At 28.2% G+C, this 10,252-nt stretch overlaps 1 long non-coding RNA gene across 2 annotated transcripts; it reads right to left on the bottom strand.

Annotated features, from left to right (window-relative positions):
• Positions 1-293: 293 nt before the first annotated feature.
• Positions 294-10,042, bottom strand: LOC107851707. Of its 2 annotated transcripts, none has more exons than XR_001669129.2 (3): positions 9,756-10,032; positions 9,564-9,614; positions 294-596 (listed from the first exon to the last, which is right to left on the bottom strand). It is a non-coding gene; the product is annotated as an uncharacterized LOC107851707 (long non-coding RNA). The 2 variants fall into 2 exon arrangements; XR_007048296.1 differs by having other exon boundaries at positions 422-618; positions 9,756-10,042.
• Positions 10,043-10,252: the final 210 nt, after the last annotated feature.

Genomic DNA, 10,252 nt, shown 5'->3' with positions numbered 1-10,252 from the left:
AGACACTTGTAGGCATGATAAACTTTAGAAAGAAAGAAACGACTTTTCCTAAAACGTTCTGTTGCACCTTGCTCATAGATGCGGCGTACTACACACCGATGATCAAGACTCTAAGTAACACAGCTTGTCAGACTCCCTAGGACTCCTTAAACCTTAGGCTCTGATACCAAGCTTTGTAACGCCCCAAAATTTTATCCCGAGACACCACATGGTGCTTAGGGCTACACGTAGCCCTAAGCTAACCCTCAGAGCTAGACACTACCTCAAGGAATTCAATTAAACAATAGTCATGCACAACAAAGAGATATACCACATCGGGTTCAAGAGAAATACTGGAGAATACTAGACTGTACAACCCAAATATATTGAATGTCTATACATACCAACCCTCTAGTCTGACAAAGCCTCTATACATCAAAATCAAGGAGCCATTGGGACAAACCCCCAATTGACTCAAACAGTACTGAAAGCCATAACAACAGAACGATATCACCAAAAATATAGACACGGTTCTCAAACTATGAGGACTCACCACTGAGGGAACGTAGTTAAGGCATTTAAATATCGCTAACATGGCTGCGGCTGAGTACATGAACCTACATTACGAGAAAATATAGCCTATAAAAAAATATGTGGGTCAGCACTTTGGAATGTACTGAGTATGTGGGGGTGCATGCAACAATGTAAATATCATCATCAATTTCATGAAAATATGCATATGTACAATGATGGCTCACTTGGCTTGAATTAGCTTGAAACATACTTTTCATAATCTCATAGTAAATAAATCATATGGTAAAAACCTCATAAATCATCATAAACAACTCAACTCTTCAACTCAAGACTCGGAGTGACTCAGTAATTCAAGAAACTCAACTCTTTGGACATGGGAGGTTCTTATAACCGACATAAACCATGTGAGCTATATGGAGTCCAATTTTTCCCTCCTAAAGAGAGAACCCCACATTGGTGGGAGCGTCATACTTTTGCCAGGGAGTACAACCTAAATTTAGTGATCACAATCTCATACTCGGTCTCTGGCCCACAATTATCAATAGCAACCCTACGATGGCACGTAATTTTAGGGAAATACCATATTTCCCGCTCGATACTAAATACTACTCCCAGACACAAGCTCAGAACGCGTTAGAAAATCTACCACAAACATCACAAGGGTCTATCATGATGACCAAATTAAATCTCTTTTTCATTTATCAAATCATAATCAATTTGTGGATTCCTAACTCGACTCAAATCAAATTAATCTTTCTCAATATCAAACTGTATCAATTCATTAAATCATTGCAACATCAATAACTTTGAGAAAATATCAAGACTCATTGTAACAACTCAATCTCATTAATCGACATACTCAATAATCCAATTTGTCATAAGGAAGCTTAAAGCTTGACACATATCTTGAAAGCACTTGAAATATCAACTCATGGTAAAAATATGAAATTCACAATATTAAATATCAAGTCATAACTTGGGAATAGTAAAATAATCATGTATAATAAAGCTTGAACAATTTATATTCTCATAGTCTCATGATGAAGTAATTTGGATATAAACCCACTTGCAAAATCATATAAATCCATAATAAAAATCAAAGCTTTGGGCACAAGAACGAAAGGATTGCTCTTGTTCAAAATCCCACATACCTTAATCTTTGAAATTGGATGAATTCTAGTGCTTCAGACTCTATCCGCACTTGTAATAAATGATTCTCAAATCCCACACTATGAGGAACTTACTTCTTGAAGAAATCTTGAAGATTTATGGATGATTTTTTGGAAGATTAATGTCCTTAAATAAAAACCCTAGATATATTTCTTAAGAGAATTGGAAGAGAGAATGAAAAAATTAGGGTTTGGATGGAGATTCTCATATTTATGTAGGCCACCAAAAGATGGGAAAAAACCAAAATACCCTTGCAAAAACAACCCTTAATTGTTGAAAAAAATAGCTGACGACATTCGTGACAAGTCGTCACGAAATGTCATCACAAAAGGTTGGATTTTGTGACTTTATTCTTATGGTGACGACATTTTGTAACAAGCTGTCAGGCTTGTGACAAGTCGTCACAAAATATCGTCACGAAATTTTCAGGCTGACACGCTGGAATAAAATGGGCATAACTCTTTGCTCCGATATCGGATTTTGGCGAAATTAGGATTGTTGGAAAGATAATTTAATTATCTATCTTTTGATAGGTCATGATCTCAATAATTTATAGTATAATGAGAGATATTATTATTTGAAGTTGAATATGGCAATATCCTTTCCAAGAATTCAATCGGTAAGGAATGTTTTGATTCACCTAATAGCTAGGACATCTTTGAGGCCTTAATACACATCACCCTTGATCAGAAAACAACCAAAGCACTATAATTTATTTCTCATGAGCTTGAGTCATGGTTGCACTATTGGTTAGAGTCTCGGGGTATTAGATCTGCATACTGCTGAGTTATCTGAGTCATAGCTGCAGACTTCAGTTTAACTTCATTAGTCTTTAGCTTTTCTATTTCATTACCCATACTGTCCACTTTCACTGAAAGTGTAGTTAGGGTTTTGAATATCTTTTCTAAAGCATCATCTTCTATTATATCAGTCTGTGTAGCTTTGTCTTGATATGTAATCTGCAATAACATTCTTGTTAGTTTTGATTACTTAAATTATAAATGTAAAATTTAATATGTTTAATACTAGTCTCCGAATTTTCTTTGTTGTAACTGAATTTTGTATTTTCTTTGTTAACCACTAACGTACCTGTGTATTATTTGTTCGTACAATAAACTTGTTATGTACAATATATGGCTCAAATGCTAATAAAAATTTATATAATGAGCATAATTCTTTTCTATTTATCTCCCCTTTTATTTTTGTTTCATTAAATGTTCCTGAGATCTACAATGATATTCTAATTTTTCTTCTTCATATCTATATTTAAGTACTCCTCCATAATTATATTCACTTGCGTCTGCTTCTACTATATATGTAAAAATTTTATTTTCATCTGAAATTGTAATTTTGGTAACTCCTTACAAAGTATTTTTATTTTTCGAACTTATTTTTTATCTTCTTCGTTGTAATTATATTCTACATCCTTTTTAAATTTTTCTGTAATGGCTTTAGGTTTTCTACTAATTTTGATATATATTTTCTTACTTGGTTTACTAATCCTAAAAATGATTGTAATTTCTTTTTTGTATCTAATTCTTCTTTTAAATTTATTATTTTTTGTACTATATGTTGTTGCATTTTTACTCCACTATTATCTATTTGTATTCCTAAAAACTCTATCTGATTTTTCATAATTTTGGCTTTCTTTTCACTTAAACTTATTCCTGAATTTTCTATTATACCTGCAAATTGTGCTAGTAATTTTAAATGTTCCTCTTTGATTTTTGTATATAATAGTGTATCATCCATGTATACTATACAATTAGATAGTTGTTTAAAATAACTATCCATAAAGTGTTGATAGCTACCTAATGCATTTTTATATACAAATGGTAACACATTCCATTCATAAAATCCTTGTGGTACTGTAAATGCACTTAATTTTTTAGATTCTTCTTCTAGCTTTAAATGGTAAAATCCTGATTTACAGTCGAACTTACTAAAATAATTATATCCTTGTATCTGTCTTATTTTTAATATCTTATTTAGTATTGGATAATTATATGTCATAATTTTTGCATTTAGGTTTCTATAATCAATAACGATTCTACTTTTTTCTTTTTTTTTGTTCACTGTATTTATTTACTATAAATGCTGGACTATTATGTTTGCTATTACTATTTGTATGTATTATTTTTCTAATAATTCATCTATATGCATTTTAAATTCTTTTAAATCATCAAAGTTATATGTTAATGGTTTTTGGGTTATTATACTATTGTTATCTATTAGCTCAATTTTTACAATAGTCTTATGTTTTTCCCTTCCTTTTAATGGATCTTCACTGTATAGTTTTCTTAATTTTTTCTTTTGAAAATATAGTTATTTCTTCTTTATTTATTAAAAATATAACTAGTTCTATTGTGTCTTCAGTATTTTTTATATTTTCTAATTTTTGTGTGATTTTTTCACTTCCTTTTATCCAATCAGTTTTCTTTCTTATTTTATTAATAACTCTTTTTGCTCTTACCTTTTGTTTACATATGGTTGTAAACCACCAGTGTGTTCTAGTTATTATATGTGGGTATAGTTTATCTAAAAATGACATTCGTAAAAGCATATCTTTTGATGTTAGTTCATAATTATAGATCTCTTCAATTGTTAATATCTTATCCCATTTGTCTTCTGGTAACAATTACATCTACATAAGTTGGCTTTTGCTCCTGTATCTATCATAGCTGTATAATATCTATTATAATATCCTTCTACTATTATTTTCATAAGTACATATATTTTCATATCATGTCAAAGCTCTTTTTATTAATAATTTTTCTCTATTATAGGTTATGGTTATTTGTGTATGTTCTATATTGTAGGGTTTTACTTGTTCTAACCATTTATTATTTTTAAATCTTCTTCTATATCTATGTCTTTGTAACTATAATCATTATTATCAATTGTTCTTACAAATTATTCAAAATGACTTTTTATTTGTATTTTATTAATTTTATTTTTTCCCGTTATTTTATGTTTTGTTGTTAATACATATAGATTTTTACATCTTGCTGCAAATATTTTACTTTCTGAGGTTAGTTATATTCCTGATATTTTCCAATATGATACTAATGATTTATCTATGTTTTTATTTGTTATTGCCACTGAATAATTCACACTTATTATGAATTTAAATTTTTGGTATATTAAATTTTCTTTTACAGCAGTTATTATGCTTTTTCTATAGGTTTTATAATTCTATCATCTGCTAAATATAATTCTATTGGTGTATATATTCATTCTCTAAAACATGCTTTTATTAGTATCTTTGTTCCTCCAAAGTATACATATTTTATTGGGTCTTTATTTTTTATATCGTTTATTTCTTTATTAATTATTCTTTTTGTTACTAGTGGTATACTAGCTCTACCTTTTCCATATCTACAGTCTATTACATGTTTTTTTGGGCATACTACGTAGTATTTTTCTTTTCATCTACTAAATATGTTTTTTATTGTTGGTATTTTAAATATTTTTTCTACACTTAAATCCAATTTTTTTCCTTTTATCTCGTCAAATATATTATTATCAAATATTATTTTTTGTACTGTTCCTTCTTCATTTAAATATTCTTCCTTTGTTATTATTTTTATATCTTCTTCAGTCATTTGATTCATCTAATTCACTATCTATTTCATTATCTGTTTCATTTTTCGAAATTTCATATATACTATTTTCACTATCTAATTCGTAATCTGTATAATCCATTTGCATATATTCTGCATTTTCTATCTTTATTTCTGATATTTGTTTCTTTTTTGGGTCTTTAGGCATTTTACAATCTCTAGCTAAATGTCCTAGTTTTCCACAATTATAACAAGTACATTCTTTTATAGATTTCTTTCTCCTATATGGTTTTTTATATTTATAATTTTTTACATAATATCTTTTTCTTGGTTTCTTATACTTATATTTTGATTTTTTGTATTTCTTATATTTCTTATATTTCTTATGTCTTTTTCTTTTCTTATAATATATTTCTTCACACCCAAATTGAGGTGCTATTTTATCTTCGCAACATGCAAAAAATTTTTATTAATGTTTTTTCCATTTTTATTTCTTCTCTGTATTTTTCACATAGATTTTTATACCATTGTTGTAAAAATTTTATTCTTGCTCCTAGGGTATCTACTATTTTTGTTTCATCCCAACTCTTTATTATTTTTGAACTAAGTGGTTCAGGTAATTTACTAAAATATAATCTTCTCACTTCTTTACTTTCTTTTGTATTATATGCTCCCTTATAGTAGTATTCTTTAAATGCGCACGTATATTCATCTATATAGCACATATTACATATTGCTAGTTTTAACATTAAATTTCTATTTGTAGCTTTTTCTTTGTTTTGTTCTTCTTCTTCTGTTGTCATACTGCTAAATTCATCTCTTATAGTCATGTCATATTTTTTCAATATGTCTATAGGTGTTAGTTTAGTTACTGTTGTTCCTTCTGTTTCTTTATCATTCCTTAATATTTTTTTACTATTTTCAGTTAAATTTAAAAACCATAATTTTGTTGTTCCTATTAGTGTTCTTTCTATATATTCTGGTGTATCTATTGCATTTATACCATTGTCTAATAATTGTTTTGCTATATATCATATCCATAATTGTATCGTTTTACTTACATCTATTACACAATCTAAGTCTAAGAAGTTATAATTTTTATTAATTATTTATTTTATTTTTCCATTTGTTATATTCATTTTTTAGGTTATATTTAAACTTATTTTTATAATAATGTGTAGGTTTTCTTATTTCTCATGTACTAGGTATTATATTTTCATTGTCTTTTTTATCAAGAGTATTTATTTCTGTATTTGTATTTTCTAAGTTTACTTTATTGATTACTTCTTGTTTTTCATTTATTTCTAGCTTTTCTATATTTGTTAAAATTTCTGTATATGTTTTACTATCTTCTGAATCATAATTATCTGTTTCTTCAGCATCTATTGTATTTATTTGTATTTTATTAGTTTCTATTTTTTTATTTTCTAGTTTTTCTTTAAATTAATTTATCTCAATTAATAAATTTTGTTCTTTATCCTTTTCTTCTTTTTCTTTTTGTCTTTTTTCATACAGCTCTTTTAGCATTTGTAGTTCTTTTTCTAATTCAGCAATCCTACTATTTTTCGTCTCCTTTATTTTTCGTATTTCTTCTGTAGTCTATTGTTTTATTTTATCTATTTCTTTTTTCCTATCTATTTCTTCATTTTCTTTTGCTATTCTTACCATAGCTGTTAATTTATCTTCTAATTTTAATTCTTCTTTTCTAACATTAAATATAAATGTTCACCTATTTTCTTATATCTTTTTCCTAAATTGGAAAATACTATCATTATTTTTACTCCTTCATGGTTTTCATATGTTTTTTCATCTATTATAAATTCTTCTTTGTTCATTTTATCTACTTAATAGTATATAGATCATGTTGATATATGTATTCTAGACTATCTATTTGTGATTCTAAATATGATATTTCTTTTTTTTGTGTTTTTATTGAGTGATTCTAAATATGATATTTCTTTTTTTGTGTGTGTTTTTATTGATTTTTGACATACTCCTACAATCATGTTATATTGTAATCTTTCTTTTCTTATTTTTAATTCTCTCCATTTTTTAGATATTATTTGTTTTAGTTCTTTATATTTTTGGGATTTTGTTATGTTATTCATCTGTACAATATTTATAATATTTTGGTAGATATCGAAATCTGATTTTATCATAATTAGGTGGTATGTATCTCATTCTTCTAGATTTTAAATGGATTATTAATTTTGTCTCATTGCTAGATATTAAGGTAATTAAGTAGGCTAATCTGTGGGGATTTTCTTTTGTTTTATTTAACTTCGTATATTCTAGGCAGTAACTAGTTAAAGTTTCTTCAATTTTTCTAAAAGCTTCCATATTTTTAAATGGACTTCTCATTTTTAAAAAATAAATAACAACGTAAATAATAATAGCTCATAATTAATAAATACGATTAAATTAACTTTTGTAATTTTTCTCATAATTAACACATAACACCTGTTCTCTCCCTTCGTTTGTTTTACCATCCCCTTAGAGGTCGTTTGGTAGAGTGTAGAAGATCAATGCAAAACATAATATATTAGTAATGCTTGCATTAGTAATACTTGTATTACTTATACTTGTATTAGTTATGCATATATTGTTTCTTATACATTGTTTGGTTTGATGTATAAGAAATAATACATCTTACATAATTTCTATAAAAGAAATGTTTGTTTACAGAAATACCCTTCTTTGATTTTGTACACTTTTTTGCCACAGTTTTTTTTTGCCATCTCAAATATAATTAGTATTGTTGAACTAGGATATAGAGGTTTTGGATTAATTACAAGACTTTCGTCTTTGTGCATGAAATATTATGTCAACGGATTAACATAGTCGAAATAAAAATAAAATATAAGACGTAAAATTAAGAAATAGTCTCAATTTTTTTTAATCTTTTTAAAGACCCTCGAAGCAAAACAAAAATATTTATAATTATTTAAATCAATTATTCAGTATTGTAGATTAAAATGGTGGGAATTTTTTTTTAAAATATTTTGAAAAGATTTACTATTGCAAATTAAAATAGTAGGAAAAGGAATGGTGAAATATTTTGAGAGGGAAATTGAGGGGTATTAAGGTCATTTAATAAGTTAATGCATGTATTAAAGACTTTGCATTACTAATACATAGAAAATGAGTGATATTAGTAAAACACACCTTAATACACAATAGAGTGTATAATTAATGCTTGCATTAGTTATACATTGACTAAAGATTGTACCAAACAACGTATTCATAATACACATTAATTAATACATGCATTATTTTTGTCAATACGCTCTACCAAACGACCCCTTACAGTTCCAATCATAGATCACTTATTTAAGGAAAAAGAGCTCTATTTTCCGACATCTTGCTTTGTAAATTTGTCACTGAGGGGTTTCCAAATAGTAGGTTATCGATCATGAAGCATCTTGATGATTACTCAACAAAGTTAAAACGCAATGCATCTTTCGTTCCCTTTTGCAGGTTAAAGATTACTGATTCTTTAAGAAATCAGATCCAGGAATATAACTTCAATATTTAAGCCAAACTTAATGCATAAAAAGTAGCCGATAAATGATTCTCAATATATCATCTTATCATGCACAAGCTAAAAAGGAAAAGGCTTTTCTTTCTTAATCCTTCCCTCCCCCACCAACCCTTTCCTCCACTCCCTTCCAACCTCTAAGTTTCTCACGGTAAGAGATTGAATTAGGAAACAAGAGAAATTGCCTCAATTAAGAATTTTATACTCAGCCACAACATAGGTTACTCTACAAAGAAGTTAGCAATTAAACAATAAACCATTCTTGAACCCCCCCCCCCCCCCCCCCACCACCACCACCACCACACACACAAACATCTATTAAACCTTAAACAAAGTTATTCCCTTGATACCAGTGGAACAAGTATTTAAAACACAACGGTAAATGAAATAATAACAACAAGAGAAATACGATAAATCCTCATAATACTACTTCACCAAATATGTGAAGTATCACCATGCTAACATACAGACTTAGGATGGGAAAACAAAGTAATATTCACCTAGAAGACATCGTTCACTCAAACTATAAGATAGTTTCAGATTAATAAAATTAAAGATTAGCAAAAAAGTTTATCCGTTGGCTTAGCACAATTGCAGCAAATTTGCTTATTATGGAGTTCTGTAGATTGAAAAGAAAACAAAAACAGAGACATATAATCACATTTTAGCCTTTTGCATTTCAAGCTAATCAAGTTAAACTCAATTCCATAGATATTAAAGTGCTTAAAGCAGAAAAATGGCAGCTTTAATCAAAGATTAACAATTCTGGACTTCATTACCTCAACAAAGTTGGTGAATTTGGGATCTCTATTCAGCACCAATCGATGAACCTACAGAGGCCAAATTAACTAAATAATCAAACCCCATAATCTAAAATTGACAAATTAACTTAATAATCAAACCCCATAATCTACAATTAACAAATTAACTTAATAATCAAACGCCATAACCTAACTTACTCTTAATGTTACCTGATAATGTAGTTGATATCAAAATCTGATAATAGTTTAGCCCGATGACAGAGTGGAGAACTAGATCTTGCAATTTAAGAGACCCAGACTTTGCAATTTTGAGAGAAGAAGATGAAATTGTTGGATTTCCAGCTTGCAATTTTCAGAGAAGCAGATGAAGCAGACCTTGCAATTTTTATTTTTATTTTTGCGGGGGAGGGGGGGGTAAATAAAGACGAGCCCTTAGCTTCTTTTAATTTCCAGCAGTAATGTTAAAAGTAAAAAGAATGGCGCGTAAATAACATTTGGCATTTTATTTTTTCTTAACATTTGGGACTAGCTAAAACAAAATTAGGGACCAAATTTTTTACCTTCGCAGTAAAATATAATATTAAGGATCGTAATTTAATCTCGTCCTAATAAGTATATTTTTAGAGACCTAATTATTGACTCATCCCTGAAAGTTGGTGTGGGCGATGCAATTTTATTAAATTTAAATCCGTACAAAATTCAAATTA

This window comes from Capsicum annuum, chromosome 12 (assembly GCF_002878395.1).
Source record: "Capsicum annuum cultivar UCD-10X-F1 chromosome 12, UCD10Xv1.1, whole genome shotgun sequence".
Lineage (NCBI taxonomy): Eukaryota > Viridiplantae > Streptophyta > Magnoliopsida > Solanales > Solanaceae > Capsicum > Capsicum annuum.
The sequence above is the reverse complement of the archived record's forward strand: the minus strand, read 5'-3'. Positions and strand labels throughout refer to the sequence as shown.